Here is a 16,323-nt window from a genome sequence, read left to right on the forward strand (position 1 = left end):
CATATGTGCGAACCAGTAACAATATTTCAACCCAGAAATTAAAAAATTATGTTCGGCACATGCGATTTTGGATATGTAAGCCGAATTAGTAATGATTCTATTCCGGGCTATTCAGGATGTTGTTCGGCTTACTATGAAACTTTCATATAAGCCGAACTAGTGTCTAGCAAAAGGGTTGGAATTGAAAATTATAGGTTCGGCGCATGCAGTAAACAGATTCAGTAAGCCGAACCTTTCATCAATTGGTAGATTCGGCTCATAGATGTGAGCCGAACCTCAACCTGTTTCGCCGAACCATAATTCAAAAAACCTAACTTTTGATAATTGAGAGCTATAGAAGTGAGATTAAGTATAGGATATAAGTGTACCTATGTATTAGAAGCATTGGGTTCCTCATCAATGTCTTCATCATCAGGATTTGGCTCATAAAAATCATCATCTTGAGTTTGAGCTTGAGTTTGAGTGGGTGTAAAATCATTCTCATAATCTAAGAAATCAGCCATTTCTGGATCATTGTTGTAGTTGATATGTATTTTCCTAGGTTTTTTAGATGAATGATGACCCTCCCATCCTCCATTGAATCAAGAATTAGAATTTTCTCACTTTCTCCTTCTCTTTCTCTCCTTCTTAACCAAACCAAAACTTTGATTTTTTTTTCCTCAAATTTTTCATCTAAACAACTCTTATAATTCTGAAAATTATTTTAATCACTAAACAAAATAATTAATCACTAATCAAAATTATTAACACTAATACGTAAAGGGCAGATTTGTCATTAAAAAAAATTTGGGTTAAGGGGTTATCTGATTTTGCTATTTCACAACCTTTTTTGTCTTCATTAAGTATGCCTTGGAAGATTTTGGTATACCCAAAATTATAGTTCTTTAAAGGATCCTAGGAAATAAGGGCCCAATATTTTATCTGGGCCTGGACCAGTTTTCTCTGTTTGAACTTTGAACCGTTAGAGTTGGAGTCCTAGTGTTTTTCTCTCTTTTTTTTTCTTTTTTTTTTTAGTTTTTTTTTCTTCTGTTTGAGCAAAATTAAAGACAACAGACGGGTGGATGCGAGTTTCATACTTACCCGCATCAAATCCGTCTAAATGGAGGATGCGAGATTTTTCATCCACGTACAGTCCATTACCCATCGAATTTAACAAATGAGGATGAACATTTGAGCAGACTTGATTTGAGTGATTTGCAGATTAAAAAAATAAATGAAAACTAGTAAATTTTTAATACGAGTAGTATAATTTAGTTATAAAACTTATATTATATTACTGAAATCCAAGTAATTAAATTATAACAAAAGTAATGTATTGCCTTTCCAATAACCAAAATATTCACCGTTATGAAGGCCCTTGATCAACCTAAAATTGATACCTTTTTTTAAAATATTTTTGATGACTTCAATGAATCTTAATAATAAAATTATACGTATTTTCTACTAATTTCCTATAATAACCTACTTCTTCCGCTCTTTTTTAATAGTCTGATTTTGTTTTTAGAGAAAATTAAGAAAATTAAGAGAACTAATCATTGAAAGTGGTCCTCATGACACTTGTCAATAAAAGAAGTGAAGTGAAATGGTCCACATGACACTTGTCAGCAAAAGAAGTATAGTGAAATGGTCCACATGCACTTGTCATCAAAAGAAGTTAAGAGAAAAGTGGTCTTAGAAAACTAAATAACATTTGACTTTCCCAATTAGGAAACCAGCCTATTTTCTTGAAATATTTATTTTAGGAAACCAGCCTATTAAAAAAGAACAGAGGGAGTATATATGTAATAACATCATTCTTGGAATCGGGTGTCCAATGGATAAGTGATGTTCTATCTATGTCTACTCTGCCAAGAAACTGATCATGTGTCTACTCGCCAAAATGAAAATTAGGTTGGATAAAATCCATCGATTTGAGTGTTTCGTTCACCTAACAGAATTGGAGTTGGAGTTAGATTTGGACGTTGAAATTGTTATAACTTAAAGTAATGCAAATAAGCTACGCTATCTACAAATGTGCATATGCAATGAACAAAAAAAAAACATAATATATGTGGATTTATTAGTTCACAATAAGTCATTTTAGCTTATAAAAGCCTGGTTATCGTTTATAAACTTCATCTGTTCAGTTAAAATTGAAACTTGAGAATGTTTTTTGTGCAAATATTATTTAAGATTTATTTCATTTCGCCTCTAATAATAAGCAACTTTGTAATAATACTTGTACATGTATTCAATAATCATCTTCTTCTAATCAGGAAGAAGGTGACTTGTTCAAACTGAAAAAAAATATTGTCGTTTCATCATTTTTTATGTCTACTATCATAGTGCGATAACTGTATTAGTCGTCAATTTGTAATTTGTTATGGCAATATTATGAACTTCTTTACAACAAACATCATTTATAAACTTTTTATGAGATCGTTACATGGCCACCAATATGAATGTCGTGCTCTTCGTATCATTTTATCTAATCAATTCAGTTTTCTCGAACATCTTAAAAATTATGTATCTTATCGTGAAAGAGTGTAAATGAAATATTGTTTATATGATATGATCGTTAAAGGATTAACGATTAATTACCGTTTCAAACAAGGAAAATTATTTTTATCTTAATTAGCATAGAAATGTATTAGCAATTATAAAAAAAAAAAAAATCAACATCCTTTTTTATATCGTGAAAGAAACCACATACATTTGGCATGAGTGAATGCTTAATAACTGTTATCCATAAGAAGATGCTGAATTTAAATTGATAAAATAAGGTGATGGAGGGTTATTTAGATTCGGTTTCACCTATTGGCCACCAAGACGTTTCCTATTTGCTACCTCCTTCAGAATATTAAGAGTGATTTCGTTTTACGATTTTACTTTTTCTTATTTACCACCTACAAAAGTCAGGCTAAATTTGACTATAACTATTACCATTTTTATTTTTATTTTTCTTCATTAATCTCTTTTTGGTCAGAAAACATATTTATCCTTCTTAATTTGTTAATATCTGCGGCGCATAAATCTCTATTATCATCAGGAAAAAAAACCAACGTCCACTTCTTTACGAGCAGGTACGCCAGCTTTGTAACAGATGTCAGCAATTACATCACGTACAAGGTCATGTCGAAACTTGAGCCCGACATCTTTGGCGCAATGGAGAGCATAATCTCCAAAAATATCCATAGGTCTATTACAACTTGAAAATAAGCCACCTTCGACGAACATGGGAATACCAAGGCGATAGCAAAGTACAGCTCTGAATTGTCTCGTCCCAAGGCATTGATTCATCCACTAATGGGTATAGCCAAAAGGTAATCCTATGCATGCATAACTCAATTGCATTTCCACAGATTGGAATCTCTTCCAGAGAAAGAAAATTGGATGGAGATTTGCTTCTTGATTGTGTCAAAATAAGTAACTTCCATGGAGTGCATGGAAGGGGCGGCAGTATCGTCAACGCAATAACTAGAAGGTAATCCACACACCTGGGTGAAATCGGAAGAGCCAACTGATAAGCAGATCGTTTATTTGATAAGAATAAGCTTCTGAGAATTACCTTTTGAGTAGAAACGGTCTGGCTCTGGGAAGCAAGATAGCAGTAAGTGCGAGTGTCTGCTATAATATAGATGCCGAGACAGCCCTCCTTGAGAGGTAGTGTAGCTAATCGTTGTTGCAAAGGCCCAAAACCAGCACCATCCCCCGTGACCAAAAGTCTCAAATACTGAAATAAATGATCATCAAAATGATCAGTGGCTGGTTGAAGTATTGCAGGATTGGTAGTTCACATTGCAAAATATAATATGGACACACCAGTGCAATTGCGAAGTGATAACATTTCACTTTGTGGGTCTTTGAGTTTCTTGATGGCATACAATAGCTGGATAGTCTTGTGTACCCTACTTAACACCATTAGCAGGTCTACCAATATCTCGAGGAAAAACATCTTCATCAATACTTCTAGGGTCAGTGGAGGGCCAAAAGACCTCTGTTTTCTTTAGATTAAGATGTAAACTCCTACCTGGGCCTTCAGTTTCTATGATGCTCAAATCTTTGGCCACCTCCAGTGTGTCACCAATAATTGTGCCATCATCAAGGTACCATGCGTGCAAATCAAGGGTGCAACAAGCTGTGATGGTCTTCACAAGTGGTTGGAGAGTCAAGGCAAACAACAAAGGACCTAGAGGGTCACCCTGTTGAACATCAAGAGCCGACGCCAAAATATAATGATTATAATACAATCTGGCTGGCCTATATATTATATCAAAGCTCAACCCAAGGTGAAATACTCGGACAATGCAGACGAACTTCCTTAATAAGATGTGATCGACATACCATATTATCGTTAGAGAAGTCAATAAGCAACATTGACATCTTGTCTGAATGTCCATTCATCTCCAGCAAGCTATTTACAACATGTAATATACTATCACTTCCAACCGGCACACCAACACCAAATTAATGATCACCTATATATGATATAATGTCCTTACCAACAGAGAAAGCAGCTACTTTAGAAATCAGTCGACGCCAAATAGTACCAACCGCAATGAACCTAATCCCACTATCGGGCTTCAACAAAGGCGTTAGGGGTGCACTGGAAATGAACACACCTAACCCATTGGGACATTTTCCCGCCAGCCAAAGGTTGACAACCCTAGTAATTGAAGACAATAACTCATCCGCGGCTCCTGCAGATGTTCCACTCATTGCATCCATTAAATGTTGCGCGCGCAAACCATCTCGGCCATAAGAGGTTCCTTTAGGATAGCTCTTAATGGCAATGAATATAGTTTTGGAATCCACTGCAATGGGAGCAGCAAAGATAGGTTCAGATTGGGATAGAATGCAAGGGAGCTATTAGATGCTTCATTTGCAGTTCAGCTAAAGTGGAATCGTCGCGAGGTGCAACACCACTGGAAGACAACACACGTATCGCCGTTGTATAATGACCACAGGTCATCTTCTTCCGACAGCAAGTGAGGTTAGTTGTTTGTTTCTTCTTGTTAGACAGTTTTTTGACCTGCTCCGAGACTGGTTGTTGCATCAGTCTGTTGATCATAAGACAACAACCGTTAGCATCACTCAAGTAAAGCCTGATTGATTGCAATGACCTGCAGCCTCTTCCTATTCTTGGATTTCTCCTCAGCTGAATTCTTAGGGTTGTACAGTTACATCGTGCAAATGGGGAGAAGAAGGGGCTTTATCCAAGATGAAATGTTAGCAGGGTTGCGAAGTACTTTGTCAAGACTGTTTTTAAAAACCCTTGAGAAGCTCAGTCTGCAGTGAGGTGGCATGCACGAGATATTATTGAACTGTCTCTGAAAAGCAAGTTTGAGCAAATCCGTAGAAAGTGAATTGAGTTCAACATCCACATTCTCATTCCTTACTGCATATGAATTAAGCACAACAACTGCAGTATTAGCCTCTACTGGTTTGTGAAGACTGTGAATAAGAAATCCAACATCGTCACCGTGCAAAGGTCCTGCGATAATGTCACCATGAAGCACACCATTCTTACCCTTGCAGGGCAACCTCCACGCATGTAGATGCATGCATCGACTGCAAATCCACATACGCAAGTGCAACATAACTTTCTCCCAAGCATGATAAACAATCAAATCCCTGGAAATTCTATCTCTGCAAATGTTCTTGTTTACTTCAGAGAAAAGATGTTTGTCATGTAGATGATGCAGGAGAGAGTTTTTGGCGTAACCTCTACCCTGAACAACCACCATTACAGTCATTAAAACCCTTGAAAGGGTAATGAACGTATCCACCTTGAACTGGTTCTATTGTAGAGAAGGAAACACCCGACCAACATACAATAGCAGAACCCTGAGGAGTGGGGGTGGGTGGAGGATGAAGCCAGTCCTCGAGAGGTTGAAGAACTTGTCACTCTAGACATGATTCTTTCCAGAAACCCTAATAACACTGGAACCCTAGAAAAGGAAAATGGAAAGAAAACAAGAGAAAAAGAAAAACTAAAAACACAATCGGGGCTAAGGAGAAAACAAAACAAGGGGGAAACAGGAAGAAGACAAGAAACACATATGAATAATCCAATTAATTGCGGCGTTTTAATTTTTATTATTTACAAATTAAATGAAATGATATATAAAATAGTTTGAAAATAAAATATAACACTATTTAAGAAATAAAAAATTGATTGTATATAAATTTAAAGGTAACTTTTCTCATTTACAAAATAAAATAAGGATAAAACGGTTCAATCAAGCATTAAATTTAGGTGGGACCACAACTTATGCTTTTGTAGCTTTTAAAAGCTCCTCCTCCCCAGCTTTTAAAATTGAGGAATTTGAAATTGCTTTGAATGAAAAGCACTTTAATTATCTTTTAATAAATACTGATTTCAAAGGTTGTTGACATATATATGTTTTCAAAATGCTTTTGGAAAAATAAATGCATTACCAAACCCATCATTATTTTTTAAATATAGTTTTACTAATACAATAACAATATTTCATGTTTACCCTTCCAAAAGGACTCATTTATTGGTTTCTAGATAAGGCATTTGTTTATTTATATTGTTTATAATTGTCAACGTTTCAATATTCAGAGTTTTAGTTTGGGTAACATTTTTTCCCCCAAAATATTACACAAGATTCATTTTCATTTCCCATCTAATATTTGTTTATATGGGTTAGTCAATTAAGATATATACGAATTTCAGAGATATTCTAAATCTCTTGTTAGTTGATAGGGAATCTATGTAAATTTTAGAGAGTTTCTGTTATTGGATAGTGACTTTCAAAAAAAAATTAGAAATCTATTGTTAGTCGATAAGGAGTCTATGTAAATTTTTGAGAATTTCTTTTATTGGATAGTGACTTTCAGAAAAAAAAAATGGAGATATTTTTGTTTATAAAATTACCAAACGAGTTAGTACCTCAATCCATACTTCCATTTTTGTTTATTAAATTACCAAACGAGTTAGTACCTCAACCATATTTTTGTTTACTAACCGTTTTTAGACTTTTGAATTACAGTGATGGATACACGCAAGAATGGAGATTTTGGAATCTTATGAAAAATCGACACTAGAGCATGAAGGTTTGTTAAAAATTAACAAACACTGTGATTACAATGTTTTAAATGGAACTAATGTTTCAAGTAAGGGATGAACTGCGTTCGCAAATCAAATTCAATATATAATTTATCGAAATTTCTATTTATTGCAAATCAATTTTCATCATAATATTAATACATTTAACATCAATATCTGTCAAATTCTGCTTTTTACATCACTAAATCACTATATTGGCCTTCAATAATGAGTTGATTGGCCTATCAATACCTAATATCTGTTTTTGTCTGATCGCTAACGTCTGAGCATCGAGTTCAACGTTTGACAGAAACAACTCAATCTCTTTATTGGATATGAATAATTTCGTCCTCCACATCCTTAGTTGACTAGTTTCAATTTCCCCCGACATCTTAAAAATTATCCAACTTCTAACTAAAGTGTGAGTTTCTATTACTTTTTTTTGTTGTTGAAATGTTGAGTGTTTCTTACATCATCCAACAAAGAGTTATATTTGTTGCTACCTTAGGAAAATATTAGAAGCCGAAACAAATCAATATAGTCTTATTCTTATATATGGAAAAATACACCATTTGTATAGATAACATGCTTAATAATCCATAGTCTGATGCCTTAAAGGTCTACTCAGACTCATTTAATGGAAATTTCTGAAGATAAAAAACTTCAAAATATTGCGAGGATTAGTTGGAATATGAGATTGTTGCTTCATGTTCTTTTACTAAGGAAGGAAATCTCATGAAGTTCAAAAAATATCACGTTTTCGGATTGTTCAGAACAAACCAAAACATTGGCCTTTCAGTTTATTTTTTACCGTTTTCCTCTTCTTAAGAATTATTTTATGTTTTCGGACCGTTCACAATTAACAATAACCGTAATTACAAGATTTTAAATGGAACACTAATATATATTTGGATATTAATAATTTTAGGTTTCCAAGTAACACATTTAAAGGGGTGTATTTGATCAAGATTTATATAGATAAAATAAGATACTAGTTTTACTCGAATTTAATAGATTTATAATGTTTCTTGAAGAATCTTTAAGATTCTCATAGATATATGCTTCTGGATTATAATGGATTGTCTTAGGAGTAGTTTGCTTTTCAATATAAATCCAATTAGTAATATATTTGAAAAAACCAAGGTCATCATGATTCCTTAAAAAAACAAAAAAGTGGTGGGGGGTGGTGGTTGGCGTGTGTGGTGTGGTGGTGGCGATGATGGTGGTGGTTGGCATGGGAAGTGGTGGTTGGTGTGTGATGGTGATGGTGGTGGAGGTAATTGTTGGTGACGGAGGCGGTGGTCGATGGTGTTGAATTGTGGTGTGTGGTGGTGGTGGTGGTTTGTAGTGGTAGCGGTGGTGGAAAAACATAGCATGTTGTGATAAAAATAAATTTATCCATAAGAATCCATGAAACTCTTGTGGTTTGGGTTAATATTGATATGAGATAATAACATACATACTTTTCCTACAAATATCCGTAAGAATCCGTATATATCTTGTTCCTTAACTATCCTAAGAAATCTTAAATAAATTGAATACCTAGGATATTTGTGGAATCTAAAACAATCCTAATTTAATACCATGGATATATAATGATTCCTTACATATCCTAATTGAATACCTAGGAGTTTTTAGGATTGTTAAATATCCATATAAATCCTAATCCAATACACCCTTGTTATATTGTTCATAATTGTGACCGGTTTAGCAATCAGAACTCAAATTTGAGAAGCATCTTTTTTCTTCTTCTTCTTCAAATTTTACTCAAGATTCATTTCATTTCACATCCAATATCCATGTAATTGTATTTGTACATATACTAAACATTTTCATTCTCTAAATCTGTAAGAATATAACTTGTTCAAAAATTAAAAAAAGAATCGGTGGTATCATACTCTGTAAGAGTAATACATACTCTGGTGGTATCATGATACGCCCAAGACTTATCAATCAATGATCAGGGGTGAAACTAGAAGAGTTTGACAGATAAAGAGAGAAAAATCGAATATAGGAGCGGAAGAGTTCATAGAATCAGACAAGAAGATTACAGACACAAAGATATTTATTTCATTCTCATTCATAATATCTTCTGATTACAACCTTCATTACAAATATATAGGACACCTTAATAACTACCATCACAATAACTGCCAAATCATTACAACCGTACGTTTCTATCTAACATATGAGGGCGTATCATTCCCACCTCCTTCAGAACAACCTTGACTGAAGGTTGTAAACAGAGACTTGTCATTAAATTTACATATAAGAAACAAGGAAACAACAAAATGCATAACATTAGGATGTTTGCAGGCTGACTAACGGAACAAGCAATGATACTCCAAAGAGGCAGAAAAATTCTTCCACGAATTCTTCCCGCGTAGTTGCTGTGTTTCAATGCGCAGAGGAAGTAAACTTATGTTCCACTAATGGAAGCAAAGCATAATATGTAGGGTTCCTCACTTGATTCTTTTTGTGGCCTATCAACAGGAATATCAATCTCATGAAATTCTTCGTGAAATATTGGGAAGAAATCGCTAATATTGTAACATTCAGTGTTTCGAAAACTTGTATGCACAATTTCATCATTATCAGCAAATATGTTGAAACAATTTTTCCAAATAGACATGGTTTTTTTATTTAATTACCTCCCGAATATTCGATGAAATGTCTGCAACAATATCTTTCACTTGTGTTAAGAGATTTGAACGGTCCCTCCAAAATTCTTTATGTCCCATCGATGTCCTTAAACTTCTGCTAATAGATTTAAAATCAGGCTTTTGATATTATGATGATCCATTTGTGTAAGGTATAAACCGTCCGAAAGAATCGAACCTGGCTCGGATACCAATTGATAATCCCAAGACTTATCAATCAATGATCAGGGGTGAAACTAGAAGAGTTTGACAGATAATGAGAGACGAAATGCGGAAGAGTTCATAGAATCAGACAAGAAGATTACATACACAGAGATATTCATTCCATTATCACTCATAATATCTTCTAATTACAACCTTCATTACAAATATATAAGACACCTTAATTACTATCATCACAATAACTGTCAAATCATTACAACTATACGTTTTTATCTAACATATGAGGGAGTATCAATCATACTCTGCTATCATAGGCTTTCCGGTAAGAATAATACATTTCTGATTTCATATCCCGTTATTGTGTACTTGCATACACAACTAACACAAGTTCTGTTTGAGACCTTTGCATAGCCATCAATATATAATTTTTGCTTCTTATATGTTTTTAATAAACCAATTCAATTTTCTCCGGCATCTGAGGAATAAAATATTGTTCATACATTAAGATTGCGGGTAGATTATTATTCACTAGAGATGAAACAAACACTTATTTCCTCTTTATATAAAAAAAGTAATCATCTTATATATACCATGAAAAAATTACACTGCTTGTCAGCTTGTGCATGAGTGCACGCTTAATAACTTCTACCCAAATGTGAAAACTAACTAATTCCGGTACCCCGTTTCAAGAAAAACATCATCTTAAAAATAACGTGAGGATTACAGCTGAATAAGATTATTTCTTCATTTGAATCCTTGGAACCAATGATTCCAAATCAGAACAGTGCTGTTAATTTATTCATGCATAGTTGTGTTGCACACTTGCTTAAGTAGTGGAACTGAGAAAGAGTTTAGCTTATACTGGGCTTGGGCTAAAGTACTTAAATAGTAAAGGAAAAATTAGGCGCAGGCCCAAAAAAAATAATATGTTCATTGTCAGGCCCACAATTAATTTCAGGTACCGTGACATCCGTAATTATTTCCGTGATACCCACAATTATGTGAAATTATTAAAAATGTCTGCATAACAGAATATGCATCCGCATGACGGGTTATGCATCAAGGGTATAATTGGCAGCGCAACTTGGATATAACATATCTAAAAATCCGCGCCTTGGAATTTTACAAATTTTATATAGTTGGAAATCTTTTTAAGAGATCTATGCAACGAGTACAAACAAGAATATCAAATTTTTGTTTGTCACGAAAAAATTGGAGGTAATCATTATTTTAGGCAAAATTTCGAAAACTGACTACATAACCATTATGCAGCCACCAAAAAAGATGCATAACACATTCTGCAGACGCATAACGAATTTTGCAACCATTTTCTCGACTGCATAACAAAGTTATGCATCTATAACAAGTTATGTAACCATTGTTTTGGTTGATTTTAGTGTGTACATAAAAAATTGATGCATAATGCAGTATGCATCCATATTTACGGATGCATATCAGGTTATGCATCTATTTTCTCGATGCAGAAAAGATTGTGCAACATTTTCTCAATGCATAATGCAATATGCAGTCATATTTTCACGACTGCGTACATGTTATGTAGATATTATTGTAGGCGCATGACAAATTATGCAACCTTATTTTTTGTTGGTTTCAATACTAAGAAAAAAGTAGCTGCAAAACGTGTTATGCAACCGTTTTCTGGACCGCATAACAAGTTATGCAAAAAAAAGGTGGAAAACGTGTTATGCTACCAATTTCGAGAATGCATAACAAGTTATGCAATTGTTTTTATAGCGTGCATAACAGATTCCGCAACCACTTTATGGTTGATTTCAATGCTAATAAAAAATTGGTTGTACAATGTATTATGCATCAATATTTTCAAAAGCATAACAAATTATGCAACCATTTTTAAAGAGACATAACAGATTATGCAGCTATTTTTAATTGATTTCAGTGCCAACACCTTCAAGGTTTAATGAATTAATGAAAATTAAAAAGCAAAAGTCTAAAACATCAAAAATGAATGAAACTCTATGTTGCTTTCTCAAATGCATAAAAAAAATACATAAAACATTCGGCATGAGATAGTTTATACATGAGCAACAACACGCCACCCTAGAGTAACCTTCAAGGCGTCACAACCAGCCACCATCATAGTCTGCAAGAAAAACAAAAACAAAAAATCAGTTCTCAGTCTGCATCAGGCTTTGCCAGAGAGTTATACATAGTTGGTTGCGATCTAAAACTCCACTCCCAAGCATAAAAATAGCATTACTATGCAATCAATATTTATCATGTGGTATAAGCAGGCTTGATGACCACTAGTAATTACTTTTCTAAAAGAAAAAGATAAGAAAGTAGTAGTCTAGTAGTAAATACCATGAACGGAAAGAAAGAAAAAAAGTAATGTAATCCGTACATATTACAGGCAGCAGGGAGGGAGGTGGGTGAATTGTGATCAATACTGTAAAGGGAACATCAAGAGTAGCCATAAGTTTTCGCCCATCCATGATAATGGCACATATGTATAGTTACCGAAATCATTAATTACGATAAGGATTTGGTACTGTATATCCCAAATGTCATTAACAGTAGGTCATACATACTATAGGTAATATAATTAGTTATAGGCAAAAATTTCATGTGAAGAACACTGACCGATCATACCTTAATCTCATTAAAACCAAGTTAAATCTTTACTTTCATGATCTTAGACTTCCCTGCCAGGGCATAAATGTAGCCCCTTCCGATTAATCAAGAGACCATGACCATGAGGTCCATGACCATCACATTTGCATCAAACTAGCACAACACGGCAAGAAAGGAATAACTTTTCAGACAATTACACATTATATCAAGTGGAGAGGACATGTACAGCTATAAGAAAATATAGTACCATAATAATTTTGTTATATTTTGAGAGGTACGCATCAAATTCACCTAAGGTCTTCCTTGCCAATTCCAAGAGTTTACATAACAAATTGGCTAGATTTGTGCAGATTCATGTAAATGGCCATTAAACCAAGAAATTCATCCATGCAGATTCATTTGTAAATGGCCATTAGATCAAGAAGAAACTCAATTGAAATCAGAGAAAAAGAGTGTCAATTTAAAATTAGTGGAAAACCTGTTAAAAAAAATCTTACATCTATCCAACTTAGACAAAAATCACAATAAAAAAAAATCAATAAGAAAACCTAAAAAACACAAATTGATGAACAATACGGCTGCAAAATTAATGAATGCCCAAAAAAAGCACCATCTGTTTCAAAAGGAATATAAGACTCTCCTATGCTTCAATAAGAAACATAAGCTGAAAATCGAATCAGAAATAGTGTAAGATCGCAAAATTGATGAATACTAAAAAAAAAAAATTTACATCAATCCAATCTGAATCAAACAAAAATCATAGAAAAAAGGGAAAAATAGGGAAAAAAACGTACCTACCTCTCCAGCTATCCATAATAATAAAAAATGATACTGAAACTACACCATCTACATACACAAATCTAGAGTTTTTCTTGGAAAACGATGACTTTGAAACTTGAAATCAGATCTAGAATAAGAAGAAGAGAAAAAAACGTGAAACCAATCTCGAATCTCAAAGCTCCTACCAGGTGAAAAAGAAACAAAATCATGGTGAAATCTAGAGAAAATTTTAGTTCGAAAAGCTCCGAGAAAACAAAGAAAATGCAAAATATAAACCAAAGTAATTTTAGAAAATATGGACGAGCGAGTAAGCTTTGGGGAAAAATTGGGTGCGCGCGTGACTTTTCCTGCCTGTGAATTTCACAGTGAAGAAAATCTTAAAAATTGATCTGTCCGTCGTTTTCACAATAGTCAAGCGTGGCTGGTCGAGGAAGAAAATTTTTGTCATTTATTTGTGTCTTCTTTTTATTGATGAATCAGCTTTTATCCTAGGTTTTGTCAATTCTTATTTGGTAATACATAAGATAAAATTAATAAAAATAGTTATCGCTCAATCCAAAAATTAAATAGAACTTTTTCTCTGTTAACTGGTGGTTTACTAGCGGTTTTAAACTTTTGGATCGCAGTGATGGATAAATGTTAGAACGAAGATTTTGGACTTAAAAAAATAAGACACCCAAACATGAAAGTTTGTTAAATATGAACAATAACCATAATTACAGGATTTTAAATGGAACACCAAGTAAAGGATGAACTGGGTTTGAAAATCAAATTCAAGACATAATTTACACAAAATTCTATTAATAATTAGTCTAAATTTCCATCTGTAATACTGACACCTTAAGCTGTCAAGTTCTGCTTTTTACATCACCAATCACTATACTAGTCTTCAAAAAGGAGTTATTCTGCCCAGCGATACCCAATATCTCTTTACCGCTAACATCTCAACATTGAATTAACCCTTCCATAGAGACCACTATATGAATAGTGGGTTAAGTGGCAAAATGCCCCAAAATAGACTCCAAAATTCTGAAAATGTCCTGGAAGTTAGGGAAAAGATCAAAATCCACATATACATCCCATCAATCGATTTTTTGAGTGGTAATTGCCACTAATTGATTGATAAACTCCAATTATCACTGATAGCATCAAAAGATAATTTTTGGAGATATAGAGATAGTGGCATTATACTGCGCATTTGCATGAAGTGGAACCTGCCAATGAAATCATATATACGCAACCGGTGCAAATTATTATGGTTTATCAGGAACAGTGTCCTCAAAATGATCAGAGACATATTGGATGAGTATGAAAGTATCAATTATGATTCATGAGCCCCATCTGAAATTTACAACATGGGTGCCACTAAAATGTACTGTGCCATATACTCAATTTCACATACATCACAAGCAATTACATGGACCACGGCAGGATTTCAATTGAATTTTCCTTTTATTTAATGATGAAAGCAAACATTCAGCTCTCCCTCTTCCTACCAATTTCAACTACCAAAAATATGCATACATATCCAATTTTACCAACCCTCACAAAAGTATCCGCTCCATATATATAATTCCAAAGTGATGGATGATGTTTGTTACAAGAAATTCATGACACATCTATAGATAAATCTAAGGTTCGTCATTTGAGATATTTTTTTTTTGTTTTTTCTTTTCAGTAGAGAATACAGGCCTGATTTCCCTTTAACACACATCTAACCAATTGGAAATTTCCACTACTCCTGCTCTGACTCAAAAATATAAGTCAATCACTTGTTCTCGTGAATCAGAAATATTTTATTACCTGACTTGAATGTGTCCGTATCGGGGTTACGTCTAACTCAGGGACGGACCCAAGATCCCTCCTTGGGGAAGGCTGGATTGTCACTAATTCCCAATGCGGCCGAAGGCTGCAGTAATTTTTTTTGCGAAGCATCATAATTATTATTGGTAAAACTTTGATTCGTCAGTAGAATACTAAATCGATAGACAACTAAAAAGTAAAACGAGCAAGTTTAATAACGAAAAACGATTGTGAAACGAAATATTATAATTTAACGTAGAAAATGAGAGAAAATTGTGTTTAAAAAAAAGGATATTTTCTTGCTTATGAGTAAGAATCCACATAGAATGGCTAAACCTTATCTCATAGATGGGTTAAAATTAATAATGTGTGGGCTAAAATTACATATACATAATTGGAATAGTTGGAATGAACCCTCATTTGGGGCATAGATAGAAATTTTGGGGCATACACATGAATGATCCTAACTAGTATGGTGATAAGGAGTGTCTAATGAATGGTTAAGTTACTTAAATATCCTTAATTAATTTTTAATATTAACTTTCTTAGTTTATTTTTCTAATAATTTTTAATTTTTTTTCTAATTTTTTTTAATATATATTTGTTTTTTTTGAAATTTTTAATTTTTTTCCTTATTGCATGGAATCTTTTTTTACGATAGTTATATAGCAAAGTTTGGCTAACAATAAAATCAAAATTATCGTTCGAACTTCTCTTTTTTTTCAGACTGAAAGTATCGATGAACAGTTCGGCTGATAATTAAACATGAAGATGTTAGTCAAACTTTATGAAGAATAATATTGAGTTCGGATGTCCAATTTTTTTACCGAATCTGCCGAATCTAGGTATGTTTTCACAAAACACAAGTTCGGCTGACATATTATCAGCCGAACTTACGTATATTTAGGTTCGGCATATCACTTATCCGCCGAACTTGGATTCGTAAATAAAAAAATTTAACAATTTTTTTCTTTAAAGTTAAAGTTCATTTTTTTTTTTGGAAACATATTAAATTATATTAAATCCATTAAATTAAAATATAATATATTTTTTTAAATTTTTTTGTAAAGAAAATATTTTTTTATTTTAATTTAAAAATAATTAAAAAATATAAATAATAAGGACATTTTTGCTATTATGAAAAATGTCTAGATAAGGGACACCCTAGAAACACTATTTCCAATCTTATTTTTGTCATATTCAATATGCCCCAAAATTTTCATGTATGCCCCAAATGATGATTCAAATTCT

General features: G+C 33.4%; 1 long non-coding RNA gene across 1 annotated transcript; it reads right to left on the reverse strand.

Annotated features, from left to right (window-relative positions):
• Positions 1-11,778: 11,778 nt before the first annotated feature.
• LOC113308592 lies at positions 11,779-13,423 on the reverse strand. The gene is made up of 3 exons (XR_003339927.1): positions 12,737-13,423; positions 12,508-12,642; positions 11,779-11,998 (listed from the first exon to the last, which is right to left on the reverse strand). It is a non-coding gene; the product is annotated as an uncharacterized LOC113308592 (long non-coding RNA).
• Between the last annotated feature and the right edge of the window lie 2,900 nt (positions 13,424-16,323).

The sequence above is a fragment of the Papaver somniferum genome, chromosome 9 (assembly GCF_003573695.1).
Source record: "Papaver somniferum cultivar HN1 chromosome 9, ASM357369v1, whole genome shotgun sequence".
NCBI lineage: Eukaryota > Viridiplantae > Streptophyta > Magnoliopsida > Ranunculales > Papaveraceae > Papaver > Papaver somniferum.